General features: G+C 31.7%; 1 long non-coding RNA gene across 1 annotated transcript; it reads left to right on the top strand.

The window, feature by feature from the left end:
• The first annotated feature begins 876 nt into the window (after window positions 1–876).
• On the top strand, window positions 877–15,835 carry LOC127732078 (uncharacterized). Its single transcript, XR_007996049.1, has 8 exons — window positions 877–970; window positions 2,315–2,392; window positions 3,218–3,266; window positions 6,829–6,896; window positions 7,984–8,064; window positions 10,573–10,626; window positions 12,097–12,146; window positions 15,663–15,835. It is a non-coding gene; the product is annotated as an uncharacterized LOC127732078 (long non-coding RNA).
• The last annotated feature ends 818 nt before the right edge of the window (window positions 15,836–16,653 follow it).

The raw sequence follows: 16,653 nt of genomic DNA, 5'->3' as shown, positions 1-16,653 counted from the left end.
AGTCTATTGATATACATTTTATATAGCTTTTGATTTGATAGAAAAGCTGTTTATTAGTATGGACTGGTTGATTTCACGGTATTGACGCAATAACGTGCGTAACGTCTATGCAAACTAAATTATATTTACGAATTTGAATTTGAATAGGTTACTAATGAAACCAAAGTAGTCATGTTATACCTAGAAAAGTATAACAATGAACTGAACTAAATATTGAATAAAAAATTATCAATAACATGGTATTTTTGTGAGATGTATTCCATAATACATCAATATTACTAAAAAGAAAAACAAAATAGGCTAGCGTGCTTGATTTGAACTCATAAATTATTCATGTTTTTAACTTTTAGCGAGAAAATTATGATTTTAAATTTCATGTATGTTGCCCCAATGAGGTATCACATGGCGTTTATTAACACAACAGGTAAAGCACACGTGAAGCTGGATCTGATTACCCTTCTGGAGAACCTGCGATGATTCTCGGCATCGATGGAGTTCGTGTTAGCTCTCTATGTCGTGTTTTGTATTCTGCTGTTTGTCTGTTTGTTTGTTGGTCGTTTATCTTTTTTTGTCATGGCATTGTCAGTTCCTTTTATTTCTTGGGATTGTGATTATCCCTTTAGGATCGATCTCTCGCTTCTTTTTTAATAAATAAATCAAATGAAATCCACGGTAAGGAAAAAATGTTAAAGATGTACAAATTCTAACAATTAGTGTAAAGAAAGGAAATATTGAAATATTAAGCAAACATGAGAATATTGACATTTTTTTATTGTATTGAAATTGACGTTTGTTTTTTGTGATACCCTTTTAACTTCATTTTTTTACTGTATAATACATATCACAGAGCTTAGTTCTTTTTATAGGGGATGTAAGATTACACAAGGCAGTAATTGTGTCGGCGCATCAGCTGGATTTGGAGGTTGGGATAAATACACAGTGGATAAACATGACTTTAAATTTCCAAACGGTTAGTATAAATTTCATTATCTAAAGTTTAGAAACCAAAATATTGCTTGCAAAATCAACCGACTTCAAAAAAAGTAAAACTAACAAATTTTATATCAGATTTAAAAAGTTGATAACTGGGTTTTGAACTTTTTCAAGTAATTTGTCTTTAAATTTCATTATGTACTTTAATTCGTTGCATAGAACACGATTGAATGATATAGAGTATCATAATTTTCTGAAATAAAAACAAAACATCTCTATAAGATTGGTATGAGACAAATTCAAATTAAATTCCTTGCTACTGAAAGGCTTCTGAAAAAGGAATGATACATAAGAAGCAATATCAATTGTTATCGGTGAACTTCAAGTAATAAAGGCCCCAAGGGTAACTGGGGAATAGAAATATTGTAACTTTTGGTCTTCTTCTGACCGGCAGTTTTAACCTTGACAAAGTTTGACGTCCGTTAGGCTTAGCGGGATTTACAAGTACGCAGCCGAAACCGGTCATAATGGGGACGTTAAATCCGATTCCTCGTAAAGAGAGAGTGTCACGCTCTTTTTTCATTAAGACACAATGTAACAACTCTTTGAGTGGTTCGTAGGTGGCCTGTTGCTAAGGATCACCTCTGTCCCTATCCAAATTACTCTCATTTCCATGGCAGTCAAAATTTCATCCAGAACGGCATCTTTTACAGGACCTACCTATTGTATTTTTCACAAAATGTGTTATTATTGTGTTTTCGTCTTGAACATGCACGAAACATTTGCCATTGGACGTTAAGCAACCGACGTCTGTTTCATAAATGGGACGCATAGTAACAGATAAGATCGGTATTCTTCTTTTCATTTTTGAAGAGAAAAAAAACCCATCTTCATATACAATATCATTTTCAAATTTGAGTAAATTGCATGTCTAACAAATAACGATTCCTTATGCTTTGTAGTGTATAAAAAAGACACAAGTACGGAACTTTGTTGTGATATCATGTGTATTGCGTGCATGTGCGTCATTGGCAACTAATCTCGGACAGTATAACAGTTGCTTTATATATGATCGGCTAGGTTAATATGCAATTCGTTGCATTTTAGTTGTGTCTATGTTGGTGATAAAAAGTCAATTAGAGAGATCGACCCATTACTGTACCATATACCCCGAAATGTGTTTTTTTTTTTATTTTTCATTCTCAGTGTCCGTAGCGTAGATATTATTGTTTCAAACATTCGATGAAAATCTAAGTTTCAACAGGAGTTGATGTGTAAACGCATGGTAATTACTGCCTTTTCTTTTTATCTTTGATGATTTTATTCATTACTTTGAAAAAAATCTATTTATGAAGGACTGCATTGTATATTTCAAATTTAGATTTGTCGATTGAGGTAGGCTCAAAAACCCGAATGAAACACTTGGTATTGCAGCTGCATTATACAACTAAGCAAACAAGTAAGCATGTAATATATATATATACAAAACATATGCACATTTATGGTTAGGTTTTTCAACACAAAATGTATGCTGTTTTGTTTGCAGACGATAGTGAATACTTACAATAAGTACTTTCTATTCTGCTTTGACTGCAATTTACTTCAAATTTAATCAATTGAAAAAGATATATTCAATGTATGATTTAAATAGAATGTCTGGTCTATACAATAAGTGGTGCACTAAAAAAAAATAATTAGAAAAGCAAATTAATAACGAATTGGTGGATGACTAAAATTTAAAATGTTCGAAACACAATTATGCCTTTTTTGCCAAAGCAATCTATGCCTGGGATTATAAACACCTTCGTGTTTTCTTTTTTCCACTTTGATTAGAATAGAATATAAAAAAAACCTTAAAGAATCAACGGTATTTCCTGTCAGCGTAGGAGTTGACAATACTGGGCTGGAAATATTCTCGAAAACCAAACCGCTAAAAAACAAAATCAATAACGTAATAAAAGAGTAAATAATACACAAAAGGGAAATATGTCTAGGATCATCAGTGCCTGTTGACATAAAAACCGAAGTTTTACATTTTATTAAAAGTGAACGTTCAAAACGCATCAATCATCTATCTGATTTATAAGTTATGACAGAAGCAAGCAACGCGTATAATCATACGAGGAAAAAGGGATTTAAACAAGGCCAAAAAAATTGTTTCCTTAGTAATAATAATTTTATTTCATTCCACAAGAATAACAATGAAATAACAGGTTAATATGTATAATGAATTAAATGAAAAATACCATTGGCTTAACATTTTTATATCAATGATTATTTCCAGACCAGACCAAACCTGCTGCCAAAGTTGTTTTCCAACTTTCTGATTATCCGTAAGTATATATTTCTTTCATCTTTCAATCTTGGTTACAAACGTCATTTTTAACTAATAAAAGATTTTGAATACCCTTTTTGATCACTCTCGGTTTTTATTGTTAACTTGCATTGTCCATTCTTAATCAATTTACGAGATTTCGAACATCGGTCAGGTTCTTGACCATACTCTATCTTAATTTTGCAGTTCAGTGTTTGTATTTTCGTTTTTTTTTTATTGTAGTGTACTGCCTGTTTTCTGTAACTTATGATTATGTTTTGTCGCTTTGGTATACATTGTGTCTTTTTTCAATTTAATTGTGACGTTTAATTGAACAATTAAATATCACCGTACGAATAAAACAGATAAACTCGTATGAGACAGCAACCCAAACGATCTCTAAGGCAATGCTCTAATATGTAATTGGTTTTGGAAAAAAATAACTAAATCAAAACTTTTATTTGGTTGAGGCTTTTTATAAAACTTAGATTTGTATTATATAGTCTTTGTTGTGTTTTTAGTATTATACCATTTCTATAAGATTTTAATAATTTTCTGCATATTTAAATTTTAGAACCCTTTCTATCAAAATCATACATTTAATCCAGTCGTTTCCTTTGGCCCCCACGTTCTGAAGTTGGCAGTTGATATTGACGGAGAGTCAATTCATTTTACCTTCCATCTCCTGTTTGTATACGCAATGTCTCCCTAAAAAAAATGTTCTGACATGATATTTTGTACTTTCAATTTAATTTCTTCTTTATAGGAATTTGTTTTGGAGGTTCACCTTTGATTGGCATGTACTTTGTTCATATTCGCACCCTACAGTTAACATGTGTATCAAGTTTTTCTGTTACTAGTATATTCTTATCGATAATCTTCCTTACGTAATCCAATTGTACACAAGTTTTTTTATTGAGTTATTATTGGCGTTTACTTTAGCCAAGTATGCATTTTACTATTGTTTTATCTGGCCTTCTTCTAAACGCGAGTTAAGAATGCATTGGAATTTGCCCAAAAGCGTGGATATATATAAGTCGTCTACTCTTTTGTGTTTTGATTTGAATTAATTTTTTTTCAATTACTTTACACGTTCATAATGTTTTGTTCACACGACAGTCACAACAAGTGGAGCATCTGCGTTAAAACTTTACTACTTGTTTTGTTGGGGTTCGTGTTGCTTTGTTCTTTGTTTTCAGTGTAATTAGTTATTTGACTTTTCGTCGTTTTTTTCACCATGATAACGTTGTCTGTTTTTATTTACGTTTTTTTTTATTTATCTTCTTGGTTTCTCTCTTTTTTTGAAATACAAATAACGCTGATTAAATATTAAATGAGTGACGACAAGTTTTTTCAGTTAATATTATAGCGTTATTAACTGGCTGTTTCTGTATTGGCCCTGTTATAGATTCGAGGTTAGGTGTATTAGACCCGATAATCGAAGAGTCGAGGGCCAATACAGCTGATCGAGAATCTATAACAGGGCCAATACAGGAACAGCCAGTTCATACCACTTTTATTAAATGATTTTAAATCTGCGTTTAAATTAAGAAACTTACCGTGAAGAAGATCATGAAGATACAGAAATTTCTCTCTGAACTTGTCATTTCGCATTCACGATGTCGATGGTTTTTTTGTCAACATTGTTTGATGTATTTCTGATTTCTCGTCCAAGTACTTAATCTTATGCTATTACAGTTAATTTTATCTAGTAAATATAAAGTAGCTGGGAAGAATAAATCAGACAGTTTAACTATTCTTGCTCTAGAATCGTCTGCATTCTGATGATTGATCAACGGAAATGAAACAGTAAAAATAATCGGAAGTCGTACTCGAAAAGACTGAGAAATATTTCCGTTTCAAGACGTTACAAAACACCAAGTGTCTCTAAGAGTCTTTTGTAGATGGAATTTGACCAAGAAAATTTTAAATCTGGTATATTTGATGATTTTTTTTCTACCAAACTACATGCATTCATAAGCTTTGAAATACCAGTTGATTCTATCACGCTTTAAATTCGCAATCTTATTGAAATGTAACATCCCGGTAATATCGCCGATATCAAATTACGCTTTCCGACAAACTTATGCAATTATTTCTTGTTTACCATTAGTAAACAAGATAAACAAAAATACTGAACTCCATATTAAATTTTGAAAGGGAAAGTCCATAACAAAATACAATAAACAAAATCAAACGCTATCAATCAAAGGAACAAAAGTAAAACTGCCATATTCCTGACTTGCTTCAAGCATTTTCCGAATAATATGTTTGGTTAAACCTAGTTTTATAGCCAGCATAACTCCCACCTTTATGTCAGTCGTTTTTAGTTCTGTTATTTTGACAAAAATTGGAATCCTGCAGCGATTTATGTAATACAACGCATATCAATGTTACCACATTTAAGGTAACCGAAAGTAGTATGATTGATTATCACTTCTGTTTTTTGAAATACTCGTTACATAAAAGAATGACTACATGACAAAGTATATTCACGAAACAGGTTCTAGAAATTCCCGCCCTCAAATCAGATTTATTTATTTTAAGGATCGAACAGACTATATACAAAAAATGTGATATGATTACCAATATAACAAATGTTCACAAAATACCAGATGAAGTTGAAGTGAGCCACTATTTGTCACCATACGGCGTTCAACATTGATGAAAATGAGCATTTAACAATAATTGGGAAATATTTTAAGATTAACTATTAATGGGTCTTTGTATTAAAATCACAGCTTAAATAAACCAGTTGAAATAACTACTACATTCCTGAATAATAATTTTCAAATCTTAATGTTGTGTTTACTAATTTTTTTACAGCCCTTAAACAGAAGTATAAAGTCAACAACTTTAAAATCTTTAATATATATGCATGAGCCAATTTTGATTTTGCACATACAGACTGAAATAATTTGAACATTGATTGCCGAACCATTTGGTAACCTGCAAACCTGCTAGTTTTTTTTAAATCGTTTATCGTGGTCACCGAATCAATATCTTATGTCCATAGTATAACGCGTAAACCAGTTCTAACTGTACATGCAGTAAATTTTGCATCCAGACACAATTACAGAAAAACATATTATCTTTCAATATTCGAACGCGCTAATGATTGTGTACTCAGTCATGTATGATTTAGTACGAATGTTTTTTTTCAGCTTTACCTTTCTTCAATCCGTTTAAAATGTTTGACTGTCTGAGTTATCTTGAAATGATATTGTTTCCCGATGAAAGAAAGGTTTTATATTGTGGAAGTAACAAAAAATCGTCTATTCAAATAAGTTTCTGACGATCAACTCCCTTTTTATCTTCTGTACATTATGGGGACCGTTTTGATCAATACCCTTTATCATACTCCTGTTTGATTCAGTGAAAAAAAAAAACACATTGGCTGATGAAAAAAGTACTTAGATTGATCATTGTTGATCTGTGATGACCACTTATTACGACCATTGGCCTTATACTTTCTGAAAGCATTTCTCATTTTATGCGTATATGAAAAACGTGAACATCAAATGTAGAATTTATCATCAAATGTGTCGATCCAAATATGAAATATTATCGATTCATTTTAGGACTCGGTATCAATTCCAATTGTATACGATTGGTAACAGAGGATATATCCCAAGTAACACATCTAAAGGTAAAAAGTAAAATCACAAAAATACTGAACTCCGAGGAAAATCCAAAAAGGAAAGTCCCTAATCAATGACAAAATCAAAACGCAAACACATCAAACGAATGGATAACAACAGTATGAGTTATAAAAATGGGACGGTGCAATATTATTGAACAATGAACTAAAGATATAGAAGAACACATATGCCAAACTCCAGAACAAATGCATGCCGTAGGAATAAAGTCTTACTGGATGCTGACATTAGTAAGGAACTTCACAAGAGAAAACTAATTAACGTAACGTAAAGGGGCAATAATCATCAATGTTGTGTGATTTTTATGACACCAATATAGTTTTTGAGATATTGCAGTGTGGCATTGAACAAGGTCATGCTTTACTAAAATGGTTAATGAATCCATCTTTTCAATGTTCTTTATTCATATTTTAGTTCATTTATTGAATGATTATTGCACTTTGTTCTTTTGCGGAACACAACGACACTTTCAAAATTTAAACTGTCATAAAGTGTTGCCATATTATACAGACAATATAGTTTAAAATAAATTCACAAATATGTATGACATCACAAATACATCACAAAGGATGCAAATCGTTGAAACAATTCTTAACTGAAAGAATTGGACATTATTACATATAAGTTTTCATCAAATTATTATTCTATTATCGAAGTTTAAAAAAATATTGATGTTAATGGCCAAAATTATGATTTAGTGAACTAACGAAACTGGCGTCTTGCGTTTGAAATTGAATGCCAGTTATCTTCGATCAGTGTTTTCAAGTGCATAATAACTGAATATATAAATTCATAAGACATTGTTTTTATCTCCGGAACTTATGAATACTAAGGGGGACGGAATCTTGATGAAACTCTCGTTACTGTAAATATCTATTAAAAAGTTCCTCGGAACAGTGTGTTTTCTCGGAAATAGAATCCTTGACCTATACCCATATTTTCTCTTATACGTTTTTTTTAGCCTTTTTCATACAGATTGTGTCTCTATTTTGCCCGATTAATAGGAAAAGTTGTACATTTTACAATATTATATTATATTATTCTTCAAATATGCTTGGCACTTATGTTCTATTTCAGGGTTTCTGACAAATGTTGCGTGTCGATGGGAATTGCCTAGTGCAAAAGCTTACCGTTATCGAGTACACACACATCATATAGGTTTGTATAGCATAAGCTAAGAAAAATGCATGCTATTCATTATGCAGTGTTCGTTTCACGTTTTGTTAACTTAATTTTCTGTGATCTACTTTCAATTAAATGTTACAGTATCTACTTTTTCATTGGTTGATTATCACAAAAGATCATAAAACATAAACAGTCTTGTATGTACACATTGGAATATTCTCAAATTTCTTACTAACTTTTTTTTGCCATAATTTAATTCCTTTTATGAAACGAAATAGACGGGTAAGATTAAACAATTTTGTGGCATTTGATAATGAATAGAATAAAAAATGCTTTCTTCTTTCTTCCGACAATATGTTAAGCCATTAGCTAGGATTCCGACAGTATAACAATGTATAAGTTCAAACATTTACGAAAACGGAATATTAAATAACAATTTACTTGGAAGTCAATACTGTGTTGACCTCATTTTTATAATATGCATGCAACTTATGAATTGACTTGAATTGAATACGATTGCACATGTGCGCAGAACGTTGATTAAAACATCAGCTGAAAGCATGTAACTAGAAATCCAAAAGGAGGAGATCGATCTTTTGACATATAAGACACGTTTAAGGTAAAACGATGATATTCATTATACTTAATATGTATTATATTAAATAAAACAGAACATCTCTCATTATACTTATATATATTTATTTCTCGACACATGTTTAACGGCAATTGTCGTGCAGATGGTTAATTCGATGGCGCTCACTCCGATGATTTTGATATTTGTACGCTATCATGCCATGTCAATGTTTCCAATGGAGCTTTTGTAATTCTGATAAATGTACACATATATTTTTAATCGAGCAGAAAGGGAAAATGGTCAAAATAATAGTGCAAATATAAGTAATCACGCATTATTTAAGACAGAGGGTGTTTAGAAAAAAAAATTCACATGCATTTGACAAGCTACAAAGTAAGTTAACTAAGTTAGATTCGCATAACATCAAAACTTACTTTTATTTAGAACTAATAGTAACGTTGAAATTTTTTGCATTGATCATGTTAAGGTTTTCATGTGGAGGCATTTCTAATAAGAAATGGAACGTGGATACTTCTAGGAAGTGCTCTATCTCAGGCTAAGACAAAGGTATTGTGTCAATTCTAATTATTTAGCTTGCATTCAAAGCAGCTAATTATTACAGATAATTGAAGAATTTAATGTTTGTTGGTACTTTTATTGTCGTGTGAAATTCCTGAATGTGCCAAAAGTTATATTGTTTTTGCTAAAGTTAAGGAGATAGATAAAGCTCTTCGCTTGTATTACATCCTCTATGTACATTGTTTACTTTTATTACAACTCTATAATGTACTTACGAACTTAAGCTACTTATTAACGTTCGTGTTTGATGCTGAAGTTTACCTGATCGTAACCTTGATATACAATCAACTCAAAATCATGGAGCACCTGGAAATCAAATGAGGTAATCGAGCGATTATTCAATTGCTATACGTTACCGAATGGTCTTCATACTTTGAATCAGTTTTCCCTGAACTATTTATGGAAGTTTTAATTTTTGCATTTCCGGTCTTTCCGCGATAATGTAGAAATTAAAACTCCTGCGAATAATTACATGTTTACTGTAACACTATTTACCTTCAAGAGCACGTTTGATTACATTCTTTAAACACGTTTAAATACATTTTGCTCTCGCATTGGTGCGGATGGCAAAGTTCTAACGAGGAATCTCGTGTCTAAGGTAACTTCATACGGAACATAATATTGCTGAATTAGAGAACATGAAGACGATAATTTGATAGCAGTACAGTTCTGAAGATTTAAATAAGATTAAGGATGTTTATTTATTTTTTGTAAAGTTCATTAATACTTGTTTAATAGTAAAACATAGCTATTCAGCTATATAAAACATATTCAACTTTTGAAAAAAAATCATATGACTTTATGTCATGTTTAGATATTTTCTTGTTTTAAATTCAATACGGGTTCAGACGTTTTGCTTACGGCCAATTCATCACTGTTCAGTACCTTTTCCGGCAAATCCAAATCTCGTTTTACACAGGTGACAAAGAAAAACCTACAGAACATCTGAACATAGAATTAACAGATCTAAAATTAACTGCAAGCGAAGTGTCTGACAAGTACTGAATTTACCAGAGTAGATTAGTCTTAAATAATAATTAAAGTCTGAAAATAACTTAATAATTAATTTTCAGTCTTTTCTGAGCTTTTAAAATCAAAATAACCGTTTTACTTAACAGACATTTATTGACGAAATGCGCATCTGGTGCAAAAACAATAGTACTGTTAATGTCATTTCAGTTAACAATTGATTTACAAGATCATGTTATTAATGTTAATGATTCGTAAAAGTTCGTTCTTAATATCAAAAAGAGAGAGAAAAAAACACTTTATATTACGCCTATTCCGAATTTTATAGTAATGATTAACTACATGCTGCAATACATTTGCGTAACTTTTCATCCTGTAATTACAACTTTCTTTGAATTTCTATTTTTTTATTTTTTAAGAACTGGTATGAAGTACTTGGAGGACCAAAACGATTAGAACATGGGGATATACTGGTTAGTAATATATGACGATTTCAAATATCGACTGACTTTCTATGGGGAGACTACAATTACCGCTGCGCCTTCATTTGATAGTTGCATATCACATGTATCATCAATCATATATCGACACCGATTCTCAAAGTTGGTGGTCTCTATTAGTTCGTTGATAAGATAACTCATGCATGGTCTCTTCAACATTTGTGAAAGGTAGCCCTGAGTTGTTTGCAACCACATGAAGGGTATGACATTTGTTTGGTCTTGTTTGTCCAAATGACAAAAAATAACATCTATTATAGGAATGACTAATTTACCCCCAAGATCACCCTAAGTTTTTTTGTGGGGTTCGTGTTGCTTAGTCAATTGTTTTCTATGTTGTTTTTTTGTGTACTATTGTATCTGTTTTTTTTTCTTTTTTAGCCTTGGCGTTGTCAGTTTTATGAGTTTGAATGTCCATCTGGTATCTTTCGCCACACTTTCACAAGAAGATGCAAACCGTTAAAATATTGATTTTAAAACAAGCACCCTTTTGATCATGTGACTAACTGCAAATTAAGCATAACTAGTTTTTAATTTGAAACCACTAAAATTCACGCGCTGAACCAAGATGCTATATAATCGACTTTAAATGATTGATAAAACTTGCAGTCTTTTTATCCATTTGCGAGAATATTTTAAACATTATATACATATACAGTTTAGGGGCCAGCTGAAGCCCGCCTCCGGGTGCGAGATGTTTTCGCTGTGTTGAAAACCCATTGGTGGCCTTAGGCTGTATTCTGCTCTTTGGTCGGGTTGTTTTCTCTTTGACACATTTCATATTTCCATTCTCAATTGTATATCCCCGTCGATACGATATTTTAGAACATACATTTCCTATTATGATTCATTGGTAGAGGATTGATGCTAACAAAGTAGCCTTAAACTTACGAAAATTTTACGGACGCCATCACAGATGATGGATATTTTACAAAATTCGTTATCACAACATGCACAACCCCGTCCTTTTTCCCTCAAAGCTGACCAACCGAATGAGAATTATCACCGGGGTTGCATTTATGTGACTAGCCCAAAGGGTTTCATATGTAGAACTGAATCTGCTTACCGTTCCAGATCCTCCGATATCACCAACGGTTTATGATGATCAATGATGCTAAATCAATGAATGTGTTCTGTTAAAACCTATTTTTGGTATTCTAAATAGTTTATTAATTCTGTCCACCAAATAAATTGTCTTTGAAAGTTCATATTCAAATTTATTCATAAAACACGTATCATTTGTCTTTTTCGTGCTGTATAATAACAGCTGTATACTATTATAAAGTCTAACAGTTATAAGGAATAATGAAAAATTAAAAATAATCTTACATTGAATTTTCAAGCATTTAGGAATGTCTTTTATCTTCTGGTTATGTTTTTTTTATTTAACTTTTTTTAACTAATGATTCTCATTTGTGTGCTTCATCTTTTTATATCTAATTTTAGGCTGCTAGATGTCTTTACATCAATTCAAATGCAAAGGATATTCATTTTGGGTAAGATTATACAAAAACAATCAATAACTTTTAAATGAATGGAAATTTGCATAATAACCGAAAATGCTGTTAGTCATATGTACATAGAAATTGTCTTTGTATATTTTTACCCTTTACTGTTTAGTCAATTTTTGGTATCATTCTTTTGGCATTGCTCGGTATTCATACATGCCACCTTTATAGTATTGTGCTATTGTCATTTTTTTATTCCTGTCTTTCATTTTTGCTTATCTGCTTTATAAAAATAAGAAGATGTGGTATGATTGTCAATGCGAAAACTATCCACCAAAGTTCAAATGAAGTGGATGTAAGCAATTACAGGCAACCGTACGGCCTTCGACAACGAGAAAAACCCATACCGTGTGGTCGGTTATAAAAGGCTCCGACATGAAACTTATGAAACAATTCAAATAAGAAAACTAACGGCCTTATTTATAACAAAAGTGTGTCTGAAAATCAAATATGACAGACATGAACCAGCGACAACCACTGAACTACAGGCTCCTGTTTTGGGACAGGCACATACATAATGTAGTGGGGTTAAACATGTATGTGAGCACTCAACCCTCCTCTAACCTGGGACAGGGGTGTCACAGTACAATATTTAAAACAAACTAAAAAAATCAGTTGAAAAAGGCTTAACTCATTAGATGGATACAAATAGAAATACAAAACACGACGTGAACGGGTACTTGTACATCCCAAAAACAAAAAGGCAATAAGTACAGATCTGAGAGTACAGTAACAGCTGTTTCAAAGTCAATAACAACTTATGAAAAAATCATGTATCTAAGACTAAAATTTCAAACAGTAAACATCCGACATCCATCCAATGGATTATGTATAAATATATTAATAACAGTCAGAGAAAAACATGAACGTGTGCAATGCCAATCTATAAGTATCGCCAGGTTGTAGCCCCGTGACAGTACATATGTGTAATATTTAGTATGGTTTTAATTTACTGATAACAAAATCAATATTTACACCAAATTTGAAAAAAAACAATATGCCAGGAATTAATTACAGTGTTGAATAGGTAACCTTTTAGAATAAGTTTATCTCAAGGATTTTTACGTTTACCGGGATCGTATCTGAATTTCCGGGCTCGTATTTCAGCATCACCATAAAAATTCGGATGTGCTTTTCCGTTTGAAATAAGTTGTCTACAGGTACAGCTAAGCTTGCAGACCAAATCTTTGTATCTTAGGATTAAGTAAAGGTTTTAATTATTTGTGGTAACGAAATCCCTGACTCAATCAAGTTAATAATTTACTAGTAATATATAGATTACACTCATTAAAATCCTAAACATAACTAAAGACATGGGCATATCGAACGAGTTGGAATATATAAACACGGTAAGACGGTCTTTAGAGTGTCTACAAGTCATTTAGTTTTTTCTTTGTTATAAAATTTTGATAGTGATAAAGATTATACCACGATATTGACTGCTTTACCCCTTTTATGAAATCTATACCTATTAATTATGTCTGATTGTTTTGGTCACAAGTTGCTGTCAGTATAATATAATTGTATTCGACTGTCATACAAGTGAGAGGTTCCGCTAGCTATAAACCTGGTTTAATCCACTTTTTTACATCAGGAAATGCCTTTAATAATTCAGAAATATGACAGTTGTTTTCCATTCGTTTGATTTGTTTGAGCTTGTAATTTTGCCATTTTTGAAGGCACTTTCGGTTTTCAGATTTCTTAGAGTTCGTCATTCATGGTATTTTGTTCATTTTACATTTTTTCCATAGATTCACATTTTGTATAAAGCGTTGAAGCACTTCGTACTAAGATATGTGGGAACGGTCAATGAATTCACGACCATATCAAATTACGAATAAGAATCATTCAGTTCTTCTATTTAATCATGTACTACAACCATGGCGTAACGCGTTATTTCAAGCTTTTCTTATTTTCACCTATGCATAATTGACGTCACGAGAAGCCTGAATGTTGCGTACTATTCATAAATAATCAAATTAATTGAACAGCTTTTTAAATCAATAACTGCCATCCACTCACAAGAGCGAACTGTTACAAAACATAAATTAATGTCCTGCATTAGGTTCAAGAACAAATATAACAACGTAACCTTTACAAATTTCAACAGTTTAGCTGTGTAGACGATAACTATGATGTCTATCTTGAAATATGATTAAAATTCTTGTCATTACAATAAATAGAAATTATAAGATCAGCATAAGATTCGTTTTTAAAAACAACATATTATTTAAGCAAGTGCTAACAACACTGTATATATTATCATGATTATGTTGTTAAGTGTTCTATATCTATGGTTTGTTCTTTGAATTTCTAATTTGCTGTCCATGTACAACTTGACAAAAATGCACATTTATGATTTTGAGTTATTATTATATCTGATTAATGTTTTATCACTTATGTCATTTCAAACATTTCATGTAATTAAGTCTACTTGTTGAACTTTTCTTAAATGTATGATTCCTTATAAAGGTTGGCAAATTTGATAAACGTTTGTAAACATAGTTTTTAGTGTAGCAACTATATGGATACATTTGTACACCTGAATGCACACTGGTTATTGTTTAAAGCATACTTGAATAAGTAAATACATGTCAATGCAATTACCATATGAACCAACTTGTACAAAATACAAAGCCGTTCTTTAAATATGCCAGTTAAAAACCCAACATGGCTACATGTAAACAAATTCGCACATCCTATTTGAATACAAGGAATATCAAGACCACAACCCTCACACTAGATGCAAACACGTCACAAAAACAACAATGAGCTGGTTCTAAACCCAAGTTGGCATAGTTCAAAGATGTACTCCACTGCATTTACATTGGTAAAATACTGTGGATTCCTTTATTTCCGTGGAAATCAATTTTCGTTGATTACTGAAAACTTGCATATTTGTGGATATTTGATTTCGTCGTTTTGCAAATCTCTGTATACAAAGCTAATTGCAAATATGTTATTCGTTGAACATTTGAATTCGTGGTTCACCTGTACTCACGAAACCCACGAAAATTGGTATCCAACGAATAATAATAAATCCACAGTATATTGAATATTCAATTTGTATGTCATAATATTTATCCGAATATGAATATGTTGTTGGAGATTCATTAAAATCCAGTAATATACTTGTACGAAAATATGGGTTTACAAATTTTCACGTTTCTATTAAATACCAGTAATGGCGAAATACAAATCTACCCATAACACTTCTATATCACAGAATGTGTTCACAGAATTTGACAGACATATTTCTTTCAGTACATACTTATTACATAGGGTATACATTTATTTGTTTTATGTGTCAGCATACCCCTTGGAATCTAGTAGCGTACAACAATTATATGTCAGTTTTGTTAAAAACGTTGATTTTTAGTTCGAATGTTAGAATCACATTTAGGAGGATAAGAATTATCGATGTTTGTTTGATATTTTACATCAATAATTGCCGCTGAGAATGAGTATACTGATTGACAGTCGAAAATTAAATTTCATTTACAGAATGGAAAACGACAACGAGATGTGTTCCTTCAGTCTGGAACTGGGGTATAGGAAGGAAGATCATTCACATTTTGGGAAACAATTTTACTGTGAAGCAGAATCGCCTACTTTCCGGTTCAGAAACTTTCCAAGTCTGAACTTTTTTTAATCAGTGATATAAATAAAGATATCAATGTCTTTCAAGATATTATATGAAATAAAAACAAAACTGGAGCATTATTTTGTAATCTTTTTACATTTTAGACTGTCTATTTATTTCTAGAAATTTAGCTGTGATAATATAAACGTCACAAAAAATACGTCTTTTTTTGTGGCGTTGAGTCATTCATGTGACGTGCAGTTAATACTTCGTTTGTGGTGTCCAGATGTGTCGTAAATTCAGGGGAGGTGTTCGTTGGTAATCTGCTGTTTACATGTTGTAATGTACTGTTATGCTATTTATTTATGTATTTCTGAGTCCTGAGTGTTTTTAAGATTATTTGTATTGTATTCCTATCACGTAGTGTTGTCATTTTAGCAGTTTTTTTACCATTGACATTTAAGCGGGAGGTTTGGCTAGCCATAAAACCAGGTTTAACCCATCATTTTTTCTTAAAATGTCGGGAAAATGCCAGTTGTTATCAAATAGTCCGTTTCTATATGTGTTGGCGTTTGTTTTGGTTGCAGTTCAGTGTTTCTGTTGTTCTGTTGTTTTCCTCTAATAGTTGATGTGTTTCCCTCGGTTTTAGTTTGTAACCCGGATTTGTTTTCGCTTAATCGATTTATGACTATTGAACAGCGGTATACTACTGTTGCCTTTATTTAGGTATCCAGGTATTGGTTGATTTGACATTGCATATATCTTTTAAATTGAAGGGTTCTTAGTTCTCATCAGAATTTGGGATTTCTCAAAGTTACCATCAAATATTCTTTACAAAGATTTTTATTTAAATTGGAAAGTCATATTTCCTATATAACGTTTGTCAATGAACGAAAACAACAAGATATTTAA

This window comes from Mytilus californianus, unplaced genomic scaffold, assembly GCF_021869535.1.
Source record: "Mytilus californianus isolate M0D057914Y unplaced genomic scaffold, xbMytCali1.0.p SCAF_22, whole genome shotgun sequence".
Taxonomy (NCBI): Eukaryota; Metazoa; Mollusca; class Bivalvia; order Mytilida; family Mytilidae; genus Mytilus; species Mytilus californianus.
The sequence above is the reverse complement of the archived record's forward strand: the minus strand, read 5'-3'. Positions and strand labels throughout refer to the sequence as shown.